At 34.1% G+C, this 14,363-nt stretch overlaps 1 long non-coding RNA gene across 3 annotated transcripts; it reads left to right on the forward strand.

The window, feature by feature from the left end:
* Nucleotides 1–11,289: 11,289 nt before the first annotated feature.
* On the forward strand, nt 11,290–13,662 carry LOC145013354 (uncharacterized). 3 transcript variants are annotated; one of them, XR_013664944.1, is made up of 5 exons: nt 11,290–11,710; nt 12,072–12,382; nt 12,567–12,669; nt 12,787–12,984; nt 13,466–13,662. It is a non-coding gene; the product is annotated as an uncharacterized LOC145013354 (long non-coding RNA). The 3 variants fall into 3 exon arrangements; XR_013664943.1 differs by having other exon boundaries at nt 11,290–11,619; nt 12,567–12,683; XR_013664942.1 differs by having other exon boundaries at nt 11,291–11,619.
* Nucleotides 13,663–14,363: the final 701 nt, after the last annotated feature.

Here is a 14,363-nt window from a genome sequence, read left to right on the forward strand (position 1 = left end):
TCCTCTGGAGTAGTAGTAGACTCATCAATATCTTTCAGCTCCTTGTTGAGGACATATTCCTTGTCCTGGTAATGTGTGACCATCCTGATGTTCCTGATCCAATCATTAAAGTTTGAACCATAAAAGATGACTCTCCCACAAAGGTTCACGAGAGAGAAGGAGTTAGTAGGGTTTCAGCCAGAAGCAGCATTGTTGGAAGACATCTGAAAAGAAGAAAGACAAGTTTAGATTAGATATAAGATCCTTAATAAGACACCCAAATGTAGTATTAAGGCTAGGACCCAACACAATACTTTATAACTTGGAAGAGGGAGGTCGTAATCCAAGCTATAAAATATTTGAAGGTAGGCGAATGAGGGTTCTCCAATTTCCACCATGAAACGAAATAAATTATTAGGTTTTTAATTGGATTGAAACTCCTAGATCTTTTGATATTCATTGAACTTTTCAATGGCACGTTTAAATCTCGATTGTGCCCTCTCAAGTTTGTGACTGTGATACCGAGGATCGCAAACAAGGTGTGAATAACCATGTAAATTAACTTGGTACCCTTAATCTTTATAACCTAATCAATGTGTCGGTTACCCACACACGCTCCAAAGATCTATCATAAAGATTAGGTCACCCTTTTCCACTCTTACTAGTCCATGTTAGTGTGTCAGTTACCCACACATGCTCTACCAACGACCTGGTAAGGTATAAAGTGAAATTTCATGGGTTAGAACCAATTTCACATTTTCCTAAATTAATTAAGATTGGGAATTCATAAAAGGTTTAGTTACTTTATATTTATCATTATACTTTTAATGAGAATTATAGTCCTTGTCTTACCTGTTCAGCTGACGACCCTCCACCAGTCAAGGAAGTGGTGGGTGAGAGTGGACACCCATTAAGCTGCCATTTTATGCGCAACAACCTTATACCCCCTTATAGACCGACATCATGAATTTGGCCTACTAACGGTAAAACTGACTTGCTCTTATATATATATATATATATATATATATATATATATATATATATATATATATATATATATATATATTAACTTATAATACTATAAAGTATAAGGGTTGAATTTTAACTTTTAAAACTCTAGGGTATGGAATTAAAGTTTTCTGAAGTGACTTTACAAATTCCAAAAATTTAGGGCAAATTTTGAAACTATTCAAAACCTTTCATATTTAATAACTTATAAGTTTTAATGACTTTAAAGAAAGAATTTCGGAATTCCATAACTTGAGGACAAGTTATGGAGTCCATTAATTGGCATTAAGATCAAGAATTACACAAACAAACAATTTGCAAATAATCCCTATGATCTACTAAAACTCATAAGCATGAATATTCATATCAACAATTTCAAGAATAGTCATTACCACATCAAAAACAAGTTTTATAAGTCCAAAACAGTTTAGGGTAATGATTCTAGTCCATTTCCAGCAACAAAAGTCGAAAAACTACACACAGGGCCTCCTACCCGCCAAGTGCAAGAACCTACTCGACGAGTAGGATGAATTTACACTTGGACTCGTCGAGTCCCCCCATGGACTTGGCAAGTTCACTGTACAGATTGCAGAATTTTCGACATTTTAAAGCAGTTTGCATCAAGTATACATAAAACAAGCCTAGGCTCTGATACCACTGATGGGTTTTGAGCATTATAACACTCCTATGATGTACATGCAACCCTAGAAACCTTGGATCTATGATTTCTCTAATATACATGCAAATACGAATTTTCCAAGGTTCTCATTCTAACTAGCATACAATGGGGAACTCAAACTAAGGGTTTGGTGGATTTTTCAAAAAGAATTTTTTTTTAAACCGAGGGGGGGTCTAATAAAATAAAAAGGTGTGGTGCATGCAATCGACCAAGCTCAAGTAAGTTTTCCCAAAATACCCATGCATGTCTTAATGATACGATTTGATTTATCAATCTGTGAATCGCATGCTAGTTAAGGCTAAGGATTTTCTCAGGATTTGTATGATAGAATTCTGGGAGAGATGCATTTATATGCCTAACGTATGAGCTTGTAGACTTGTATGCTAGTATTGATCAGTCGGTGATAGGATGGCCTGTTTAGGTTATGCTTGTTCCGATTACTTGATGCTCGAATGTTGCTTCCTTTTTTCTTTTAGTAGTTTCCATTAACCTCAACTAACTAGTAAACGAGTATATTAAGTTACATATTGTTGAGACTATATAATTTTAGAAGGTTAGGTTTTAACTCTATTTTGTAGCTCTTGTTTGAGTCCAATCGTTCTAGTGTGAGACCTTTCATTCGAAGAATTATGTGGTGACGGTGATATGTAATTGTATTCGTGAGCCAGTTAAAGGATTTTAGGGGATTTCCTTATGCAGCTGATGGCAGGGAGTAGTATGGTGGTTACCCCAGGTACATCGGACCTTTTTAGGGTTTTGGCTTCGGTGGGTCAGGTTGCTAACCACCTAGATCTTTCCGAGTTTTTTAGTTAGATCCATAGCGCTTTTCATGTCTCTCAGTTGTGGAAATGTTTTGTGGATGGATTGGCCTGATATGTGATGCCTTGTAGCCTAAGAGGAATTGGATGTTTTGCTAGATTTGAAATCTTTCTTGGTAGGAAGCAAGATTGAGATGTACTCTGTTTGGCTGTGGCTTGGAGTGTTACTGCATAAATTTAGCTTGCTTTGTGCTCTGTGGAACTCATGATGATGTGATTTAACTATTAAGTAAATATGTTAAGTCACATATGGTATAGGTTAAATAATCTCAGAGTGACGGATTGAACCCTAGTGTGTAATTCTTGTTTTAGTCTAACCGTTGTAGGGATGAGTTTTTCACTCGATGGATTATCTAAGATTTGACGCATGTGATTATATTCATCGAGTAGGTAACTGAGATTATTGGGAGTTCTTTAGTAGCTGATGGCATGGTGAGGTCGGGAACCTAAGAGAGCCTAGGAAGTGTTGTATTATGTTGGGCTATGCTTTTTAGAGAAGGGCATTCATTTAGGAACGGGTATATAAGAATGGATAGGATAGATGCGGACAGGAGTGGTTACTTTGAGGACCCAATATGATTCTTGAGGAAAGTATGGATAGATGTGGAAGGTAGTAGTGGGCTCATACTATTGGTAGCATAGGATCCATACTCAACTCGAGGAAAATTTGTGGATTCTAAGGAATCAGTTAAGGAAGGTAGCATGATTTGGCACCATGATTCATTGTGGTGTATTTTTTCCTTTATCGGTTTATCGAGTATGATCGTTCAGGTTAAGGATGGGTCAAATGATTGTTCGGGCCTCAATGGCCATGTTTGTTGGGTTTCAGTGGTGTAGAAACATAGAAGGAAATTGATTTTGAGGTCTGGAGAGCCTTTCTCAAGTAGTGACAATTGAGTTACAGGACTCAAGAAGTAAGCAAATGTGATGAATGGCTCAGGGATTGCAAATGTAGATTAAGTGATTAGAAGATGGATTGAGGAGGTCACTATCATTGTCATGGGTTATGTACTTCCAGCTTTCCATGATTGGAGAAAAAAGTGAGTGCTCATTTGATTTTCAGGGATCGGATGTAGTCCCGACATAAGTCTAAAATATTATGGTTTTCTTGTCGATGGGATGGCAGCGAAAGAGTACACAAAAGGGTTTTTACGGTGTGGTTGCTTTCATATGAGATCAGGGGTATGCTTTCTTGAAATTAGTTAGGTCAAGTGCTAGTTGATTGCTCAGGAACCAATAGAAGTGACTCAGCAAGAGCAACTGTTGTTGTCTCTAATGTATCCTGACTAAGAGAATGATGTTTCTTGTAATTATGAGTAACGCTCGTGATAAACTGTTTGCTAGGGAATTAAATGAGGTGTGTGGTAGTTCATTTGATTCAAGATGGAGAATTGGTTTCATGAGTGGGAGGAATTATTGTTTGCGCATCCGCATGGGATTCTAATATTAAAAGATGGTTATGATCGAGAGGTTTTCAGATTTTCCATCTGAGATCCGGGATAACTTTGTATTCGTTGTCCTTATCTGGAGGACCGGTTTGAGATGTGGTAGGTCTGCAACGTCATTGGGTGGTAGTTCGAACCCTAAGTAGGGGAAAACCATATATTTTTATTGAAGAATCATTGCTATATTTGATTTTATGATTTCAGAAGAATGGATCTTAGGGATTTGCAGTTCGGGTATGCGGGACTTCATTTTAGGAGTTGGTCATAATGGAGGTTTAGAGCAAGTTATCATTAGATGTAATTATTCAAAAATGCAAGAGTTGTCTTCGTAGCAAGAAGACGTTAGATAAGGAGCTTGTTGTAGCTAGTGGTTCCTTTCAAAATGCTGCTGAATAGATCAAGAGGCATTTGGGATGCTCAGGTTGAGCATCGAGTGTTGGGGAATTCCTCAACTCATTGTACAGATTGATATCCCTATTTTAGGGTGGGCTTTATTGATCGATAAATCAATTTTAGAGTTTCGTATGTTTAGTCTCATGTGGGTTTTGTGCAATAAGTGTATTTGGTTATTAGGTTAGTTATCAATGCTTTCGTGATTGTTGGTCTTCTTGTTCGTCATCAAAGTGGAGGTTCTTCGAAAGTTTCAAGTTGTGTCAGTTAAAGGTCAATAGATGCGTCAACATATCATCAAGTTTCATATGTTTTATGTTTTCTTTAGTTTCTAGGCACGTTTACCCTCAATTGTGGTGTGGAATTTTGGTTCATAGAAGGCTCAAGTTTGGCAGTTGTCCTTGATTATTTGAAGTCCAGATGTTAGGGCCGCATTGTTCAGCTTTCCTGATTTTTGGCAACATTTTTAGATCACTTGGGAAGTTTCTTGAGCTCTTGTGAATTGGTGGAACCTGGTCGGTTACAATCAAGGTGTGGGATCTTGAATCGATCATTCATGAGGATGTTTCTATTAATGGTTAAGGTTCGACATTTTGTTAAATTTGTTAGTACCTCACTCTTTGGGTAAGGATGTGGGGACGAGAGGATGCAGTAGATCTAGGGTTGAGTATGTGTCTCCGCTTGGGGGAGTACATCGTAGTAGTGCCTCGATTATGGATAGGAGGGGTACAAGTGGACTGACTAAGATAACTTGATACCTCTTGATTAGTATTGTTTGCATAGTGATCATTTGGGTTATAACCTTCGAATCGGGACAGAAGTATGATTGTCTATATCCACCTCTAGTTGTGTGCGACCATGTTTCGTCTAGTTTTTCGTTGGTATCAGTATTTGTTGTGTAAGGGACTATGTATGATAGAAGAGTATGGCCCATGTTGTTTTCAGATAACATTGAGAGGGATGTTGTTTGGGTTCCTATAAGTCGGTGGACTGCTAGTTGCGTATCTTTAGGTCCCTACGGGGCTAGTCACGATTCTTCAGGCTATGGATGTGGTGTCTGCAAGATTAGCTTAGTACCGTAAGCTTACCATGTAGTGGATAGCAGGTGTCACGATGTATCGTGAATGAGTGGTTGTATGATTTATATGGGTAAAGACCCGATGGTCTTTTGATTGAGACTCTTAGGCCTCAGATCACTAGCTTTCTTGGCTTATTTGGGTGTTAGTGCATTGTGAGAGTCGGGAGATTCAATGACCAGCTGATTTTGAACATGTGGGTAGTTAAAGGTTGTTAGGAATGATAATGGTGAACCAGTAGCCGCCTGTAGATTGTTTGCATTATGAAATTTAGTGGCTTAATGGTTGTTTATCAAGAGTGCAGTTACCAATGTTGGGCATTGGTTATGGAATTTAGAGCCATAGTTGACATAGGATTTGGTCGCATCGTGAGAATTTTTGTATTGACCATTTTCATGCTCGTGAAATCAGTAGGCTGGTGATGACTTTCAGGAATTCGATCGTTTATTTGAGGATTTTAGGCGCAACCTCCGAATTAGGGATTCGTTGTAACTCGCTATCGATATCTTTTGATTTTTCCTTCTACATAGTAGAATGGTATTCCTATTCAAGTACTAAGGTGGGTGCGATGAATGAATGATCAATAATCCTAAGGAATAATATGTTGGGGTTTATGTTGATGGGTTCATGTTTTCAGAGGTTTTGAGTAGTTATCATAGTGTAATTAAGTCTTCCAATTGGCAAGAGTAAGGTAGTTGTTTCAATTCTCGGGCAGGGTTGCTAGAATTCCTTCTTTTGGGTTAAGGGCAGAGTATTAAGGTTCATCCTTTCGGATGTATAAGCAATTTATGCCATCATGGGGTTTGGATGGCAGGTTTGGGAGATGGTCATTGATATGGGATGATTCTTCAGTCTTCATCAGAATTTAGGATGTTTGGGCAGGATCGTCTAGTGGCGGAGGAAGTAGTAAGGAATGATTTTGATGATGAAATCTAATTTAATTGTGGGAGAGTTGTAACACTCTGTTTTGAATCGTTTCACAATTTGGGATCGTGACCTGAAGACCGATTATCAAAAGGCTTAGGGCCTTTTCAGAAAGTGACTTAGTCCCCTTTGAGTGTGGGTAATGTATATTAGGTGATTCGAGAGTTTAGTTGGTGCTTTGGAGCCCAAGGGTATAACCATAAAGTGATAGTTCGAGCCTTTTATGAATTTTGAATTTAAGTTCAGTAAGTTTTAAGGAAAAGGAGAGTTGATAGGGTTGTAGAGTTTCTCAACACCTTTCCATGGATATAAAGATCTTCGAAATTGGAGTTGAAATGAAGAAGTAATGACTGTTTGAAGTTAGGGCGATTTTTTCGTCAACCACATATGCTACATGTAAATTGAGTACGTTGGGTATTCTGAGTATGCCTGAGAACACTGGGAGAAAATTAAGTATGTTGGGCGTACACGATCAGTGCCCAAACCCTATTTTCATCGTTTGAGCCCTATTTAAGCTCCTTAACAACCCTAAACTCATTACATTCTCAACCTCCACCTCTCCAACACCCTCTCTTGTAACCTCAACCTTAAATTGAGACTTGTAGGCAAAAAGAAGGTGTTTTTAAGTGACTTGGAGTGTTCTTGATGCACCTTGGAGAAGAAGGAACTCATTAAAGAAGAGTTGGTTGCATTGGAACTTGTAGATCCAGAATTTATTCACCTTGATCTTCCTTTTAGAGGTATAAAGTTTGAATCTTGATGATAAAATTGTTAGATCTGGCTAGTTTTGGGTGTCATGAACTTTTGATCACTTTAACTGCATAAATTTTATCTTGAAAGTTTATGCCATTGTTATGGATAAAGTAGGAAACTTTTCCATCTAAACATCATTTTGATTCAGATATGAAGGTTGGAGACTTGGACTTAATGGATTAAGTTGAAAAAGATGCACTTTTGGGTCCCTTTGAGACATAAAGACAAGATCTTGTTTGTTGGGACCATTCTAATGGATAACGTTGGAAATTTTATCCATTATGGAGCTATGATGAACCATAAAAATGTGATCTTGGCCCTTTTATCCCTTTCGTATAAGATTTGTGATGTCTTATTTGGTTAAGAACTTAGGGTTTTGGGCATTAAGCACTTTATAGCCATGCAAAGTCATAAACTTGGAGATTATATGACTTAGGACATCATATGGGCTTGCATCTGAGTTTTGGACGTAAGGGCTTAATGGAATAAGCTCTTGATGTAGTTTTGGGATTGGGTTGCATACGTTGGGCGTACTTGGTGGTACGTTGCGCGTACGCGGTCAGCGCTCCCGCTTTTGGTCAACATCAAAGTACGTTGGACGTACTTTCTTGGTACGCAGAGCATACTCTGCTGGGAAGAAATATTGACTTTTAGACTTTGACTTTGACTAGGGTTGACCAAGTTTAACCTAAGGGAATTTTTGGTAATTTTGATTTATTGTTGAGATTTGGGTTCCTGTTAGTTGTATAGGTGACCGGTAGAGATAGCTTTTAGAGTAGTGATTGGTGTAACTATTCATTCAGACTATGTTGAAGTATGATGGTTGACTTTGTGACAACTTTCGGTTATGCTTGTGTTTGCTTGATGACTCTGTGATTTCTACTATGATATTTTGTGGTAGTAGTATGGGGTGAAATAGACCTGGTATCTGGTTGAAATAGACCAAAGGGGATTGCAATCAACCAAATATGCTTGATAATATCCTGTTGAAATAGACCGAAGGGGTAGGCAAGCACCTAGATATGCTTGATAATATCCTGTTGAAATAGACCGAAGGGGTAGCCAAGCACCCAAATATGCTTGATAGTATCCAGTTGAAATACATATGCTTGATAGTATCCAGTTGAAATACACCGAAGGGGTAGGAAAGCACCCATATATGCTTGATAGTATCCAGTTGAAATAGACCGAAGGGTTAGGCAAGCACCCAGATATGTTTGTCAGTATGTTTGTTTAGTATGTGGTATTTTAGGGAACTCGCTAAACTTTGTGATTACAGTTTTCAGTTTATGTTTCAGGTACTTTTGCTTTGAAGAGGAAGAGTCTGGGATGATTGCAGGGCACACACCACATCGCTCTGTATTTTATATCACACTAATATATTTGGATGTTATTGATACACTTTGATTCATTATGGTTTTGGTGATGTTGTCTTGGATAATGGTTTTATTAATTTAAAAATCGAATTTTTTAGTCTTAATTTTTGGGACCTTACAAGAAACTAAACGCTTAAAAAAATAAAAAAATAATAAACAAAAAACTGAAAACTAAGAATGCCCACGTTGTGGCAATTAATTGACAATGTCATGGGAGTGGGTTTCACAGAAAAGTAAAACAATGTAGAAAAATAACTTTTTGTTGTTTTTACCCGACAAAATGGATTGATTACCTAATTAACATTAAAACCAAAATAAGTCGTTCCCTGACAATAGTGCCAAAAACTTGGTTTACAAAGGTATACCTACCAGTTTTAAATTTATAAACCTAACCTACTTAGCTAACTAATTGCACTTAGCCGGTGTACGTAGTCAATTTATAAGATAGTTCAGGTAACTCGGGTGTCAAACATAGGGAAACGAATTTTAATTTAGAAAAAAACTACTACTAATTAAACTAAGAAACAACTTTAAATATGGGGTGTTTTTACTAATTTTGCAAGTTCAGTAACTTAATTCAATCAACTACCAATTAACAACTATTAAAACTAAGCAAACAATTAACTAAAGATGATTGTAATCAAGATTATTAAGACACTTTCGTTTAGCTTTGAATCCCCCTTTTTTCTATGGTTAGTTTCAACACATTGATTAATTCAGTTTGTTACCAATATATTAAGAATCTTATTCTGATATCCTAATGTTTTCACCAATTCATGAACTACTTTGCAATGATCATACACAAGTGAACATAGAATGGATTATTTAAGATTATTGGGCTATGTAAGAAATATCTAAGATTAATTATCTATGATCAAGACAAATAACCAAACACAATTATGATCAAATTATGTCCTATAACACAATTAAAGTTGTTACCTTTATTACCTAATCTAAGATATGGTCAATCCTAGCTCTAGCAATTTAATGATCATAAACAACTAGGTAGACATGTTCATGCAATTAAAGTGATTTTGCAACTACACATAACTTGAATCTAAGAAACAAAGATTAAAACTTTTAACATGCTAGGTAATAATAATCAAACAAAAGCTAAACTAATTTCATAGAATCCATGAAAAGAGAAACTTACACATAGTATTAGGTTTCATCTACACTAACCGAAAGTATAGGGTGATTAGCCCATAACTAAAACAGAAACAAACATAAAATCAAAGCTAATTAGACTATACATGGTTAAAGATAGCAAACTGAATGATTATAAGTTGTTCTACTTTCTAGTTACTTTCAAATCTTGATCTCCAAGTAAATTTAGAGCTTCCAAGGGTTCTCCAGAAGGTTGTAGTCGCAACTCTTAACTTAATTCCCAAGCCAACTCCCGAAATTCAACATAAAGTTCGAAATATATAACTACCAAATTTCGCTTCCCGTGTCGTGGCAAATAGGCTCAACGGCGTGGCAGCCATTGAAAACACGTACACCCCAAGTCTTGGGAATCTTCTATGTCAGGAAAGATGGTCATGTCGTGGCCTTGGAATTGCCACGTTGTGGCATTCAAATTTACATAACTACTTCTCAATCTCTTCTCTATTTTCAGCTTCATTCCTCTAAGTATCCAACTCTCTTCAATTTCAGCTCCTTTACATCAAGAGTAGTCTTTTTGGTTGCAACATACAACTTAATCATTATAAGTACCAAAAATCTTTGCATTTTACCAAAATATAGCTTAATTGTATTAAAATAATGACTAAATATATGTATAAATATGGAAATATCAATCTTCTTCTCGAGTTATCATGTTTGTGATCCCTGCTACTTTGTCTTTTGTTGTAATGTCAATGTTATATATGTTGCATCCAACCTGGTTCAGCACCAAAGAACCAAGCATGTGGAATTTATTTATATTTAGTTAAGGAGCGTGTTGTGATTGGTCATGTGTGTGTTTTACATGTTCCATCATATATATATATATATATATATATATATATATATATATATATATATATATGTACACACACACTAGACGTGTCCCCGTGCAAAACAGCGGCAATAAATAGCTATTTTGGCGAATAATTTCTTTTAGGGAAATAATTATTAGATTTTATCATTAGTTATTATGTAATAAAAAAAATTACCACTTTTAAATAAAATATTTATGTTTATATCTTATATTTATATTGCTTGTTTATACTATTGATATAATTCATTAATATCGATATCTAGTTTAAGAAATGTAAATTAATTTATATAAATGACTTTAATTTTTAAAATTTTCATTTTGCTCCAAATTGAATTTCCTAATAACCTTCCTTAATTTAAGTCTTCAAACTTTTGACAATTATTAATGAATTATTTATGCATAGTTGATTTGTACAAAAAAAAAACTTTATAAGTTATACCTTTTAAATTTCATTATGTAACTAATGTATTTATAATATAGTATTATATATATATATATATATATATATATATATATATATATATATATATATATATATATATATATATATATATATATATATGAATGATCATTTGAGAATCTATAGTTTTCAAGAACTAATTTTAAACCTTTAGATAAAGATCATTTGAGAATCTATAGTTTTCAAGAACTAATTTTAAACCTTTAGATAAAACAAATTGAGGGCTTAGATTTCTTATGGCAATTCTATAAATAAGTGGTAAAAAAGAGACCTTTAGATAAAAAAAAATTGAGGGTTTAGATTTCTTATGGCAATTCTATAAATAAGTGGTAAAAAAGAGACGCGCGGTATCTAGATTTTTGGATCCAGGGGTGTTATTGGCATTAAAATATGTCAAATCTATTTGTTACTCCAAAACCAATTTTGCAATTGCATATCACCGATGCTTACTTATCTTCTCCCTCTGTCGATTCGTTTCCCTCAAAACACCACCGTCTGGAATCCATGCCACACGTCCAGCCATCAACTCTTTGTTCTCTAGATTGTTACTCTAGATTGTTGGCTACAAATCGAGGAGTCAACAAATCTCTAACACCCTCACAAAACCTCACGGATCAGGTTTTTGATGGCCGTTAATGGCGGTCCCTATAGATGTCGTTATCAAGCAGTCGCTGCCATCTTCGAGTCTGCGTTTCGCTTTGAAAATTTCTTCGCGTTCTTCATTCTCCTGGTAATCACTTCATCAATTTCAGATACACGAGTTTGTATGGTTAGATAAGAAATGTATACCTGCTCAAATCAGAAGTTCCGATGTTTTTTAGGTAACATAAGTTTTTTTTTCGTTTTATTCGATTACTTCATTCCAGGAAACAAAATCGCTAGTCAGTAGAAATTTTGATATATATGTTCATCTCGCTTTAACAGTAAATAAGGAGGTTTTGATATATGTGTTTTAATTATTCAATTGCGTTTATGCATATGCTTCTCTCCCAAGATTCTGACATAATATGTGTTCTAAGGTTTATTTGGATTGCGTTTATGCATATGTTAAGGAAATTGAACTTATTGCATATGATGAATTTAAGTTACCAATTTAAATCAGCTGCTGTAGTGTTATACCATTAAGTTACTATAGTTATCTGTTGTCATAATTCATTTTTGTTGTATTATAAATCATTTCAGGGTTTTCATAGGATTCAAATTCCAAAGATGTGACAAAAGTTGATGCTCATTCTTCTTCAAGTAGCAAAAGAGGATCTACAATTCTTATAACATGCATTACGATTAGGGAATTTGCTAGTTTGTCATTTATCCCCTAACAGTAACTTTTTCAAGCTCAAACTTGGTTTTTCTTCTCAGGGAAAGTTACAAAACAGACAAGATATATCAATTGCTAGAATAGGTAGTCAACCAACATGTTTTTACGGTTGAACAACTTGGAGCTTGCTGTGAATCTTGCCAAAAGAGGAAATCTTCCTGGTGCAGAAAATTTGGTACATCTTTGAATTTTTTTGTCTTTCAAACGACTCTTCTGTTTCTTTAACTAACTTTGGAAGTAGTTTGCAAATATATGCTACCATAAGTGTTTTCATGTTTCTAGAACTGTCTGTAGTTTAGAGAAAGTAAAGTTATGATGGTTTTTGCAGCTCATTATGACTGATTGACTTTTTATACCAGGTTGTTCAACTATTTCAAGAATTGTATGCTCAGACTAAGTACAAAGAAGTTGTTGAACTTGCTGCATAATCTCCCCAGGGCGTTCTGCGTACACCAAATACAGGTGCAAAATTTCAGGTGTCTACTTTTCTGATATAATAATATCATCTTACTTATTCTGGATGATAACATTTATGGAGTTCCATTTTGATCTTATAACCTCCATATGTGTCATATGCAGAGTGTACCTACGTAAGCTGGACAAATACCACCACTGTTGCAGTATTTTAAGACCCTTCTAACTAAAGGGAAGCTAAATGCATTTGAATCATTAGAGCTTTCTTGTCTTGTTGTCAATCAGAACAAGAAGAATCTTCTGGAGAACTGGTTGGCTGAGGACAAGCTGGAGTACAGTGAGGAGCTTGGAGATCTTGTGAAGGTATAAAACATGAAATCACATGTAATTCTTATATGAATTACATGTGAATCACATGTAATTCATATGTGAATGACATGTGATTTACATGTGAATCACATGTAATTTACATATGAATTACATGTGATTCACATGTAAATCACATATGAATTACATGCAATTCACATATAAATTACATATAATTCACATATGAATGACATGTGATTCACATGTAAATCACATATGAATTACATGTAATTCACATGTAAATCACATGTAATTCACATATGAATTACATGTGATTCACATGTAAATCACATATAATTCATATGCAATTCACATATGAATTACACGTGATTCACATGTAAATCACATGTAATTCACATATGAATACCATGTAATTCATATGCTAATCGCTTGTGATTTATATGTCAATCACATGTAAATCACATATGTATTTTTGTGAGTTTTTGCATTAATCATTTTTTTTTTAATTTTCTTGTAGATTTGGAAGAAATTGTGATTAATATTGAAGAGGTGAAAATGATAAATTAAAGAAAATATGAAAATATTGATTTGAAGACATGAAAACGCTTTGAAATTATGTAGCATTTTTTTGTTTTTTATATTTTATTTTATATCGAATAAAATAGTTATTCTATTTTATTTATATATTAGTAAATAAAATGAGTTTTTTTTTTATGATTTCCTTACAAATATTATTGTGTATGAAATATGCATATATGCATTTTTAAAAATATGCATATATGTACTTAAAATGTTGATTTTTTTGGTTAAAAGCTATAATATTTTTTTAATATTCCATTTTTTTTTTAATTTTATTGATTTTTGAATGCTTTTAAAAAATGCAGTTTTTTAAAAAAATAATTTTTTTTTTCAATTTTTAAAACAAAATTCATGTTTTCTATAAAAAAATTAGAAAATCTGCACTTTTTAAAAAAAAAATGAAAAATACTATTCTTAAAAAATCTGGAAATTTGATTTATTATGTAATTTTTTAAACATTTCTATTAATATTTCCAATAACACAAAAAATTAAACAATAAATAAGATTGATAAGATTACGATTATGCCCTTAATGAATTAGTTTTGATCTAACGCTCCACTTTTAGTTATCGGCTTTTCTGAAAACTATAAGTTCTCAACCTCTCTCTCTCTCTCTCTTTATATATATATATATATATATATATATATATATATATATATATATATATATATATATATATATATATATATATATATAAAAGCTGCTGTAGTATGTATCCTTATAATTCATAGAATTCTTCCATGCACCCCGTTTTTTTTTGTTATTTTAATGTCTTTAAAACGCTTTTTGATTATACATATTTTGTCTTTTTTTTTTTTTTTTTGTTGTCTTTTGT

This window comes from Lactuca saligna, chromosome 8 (genome assembly GCF_052625555.1).
Source record: "Lactuca saligna cultivar CGN05327 chromosome 8, ASM5262555v1, whole genome shotgun sequence".
Taxonomy (NCBI): domain Eukaryota; kingdom Viridiplantae; phylum Streptophyta; class Magnoliopsida; order Asterales; family Asteraceae; genus Lactuca; species Lactuca saligna.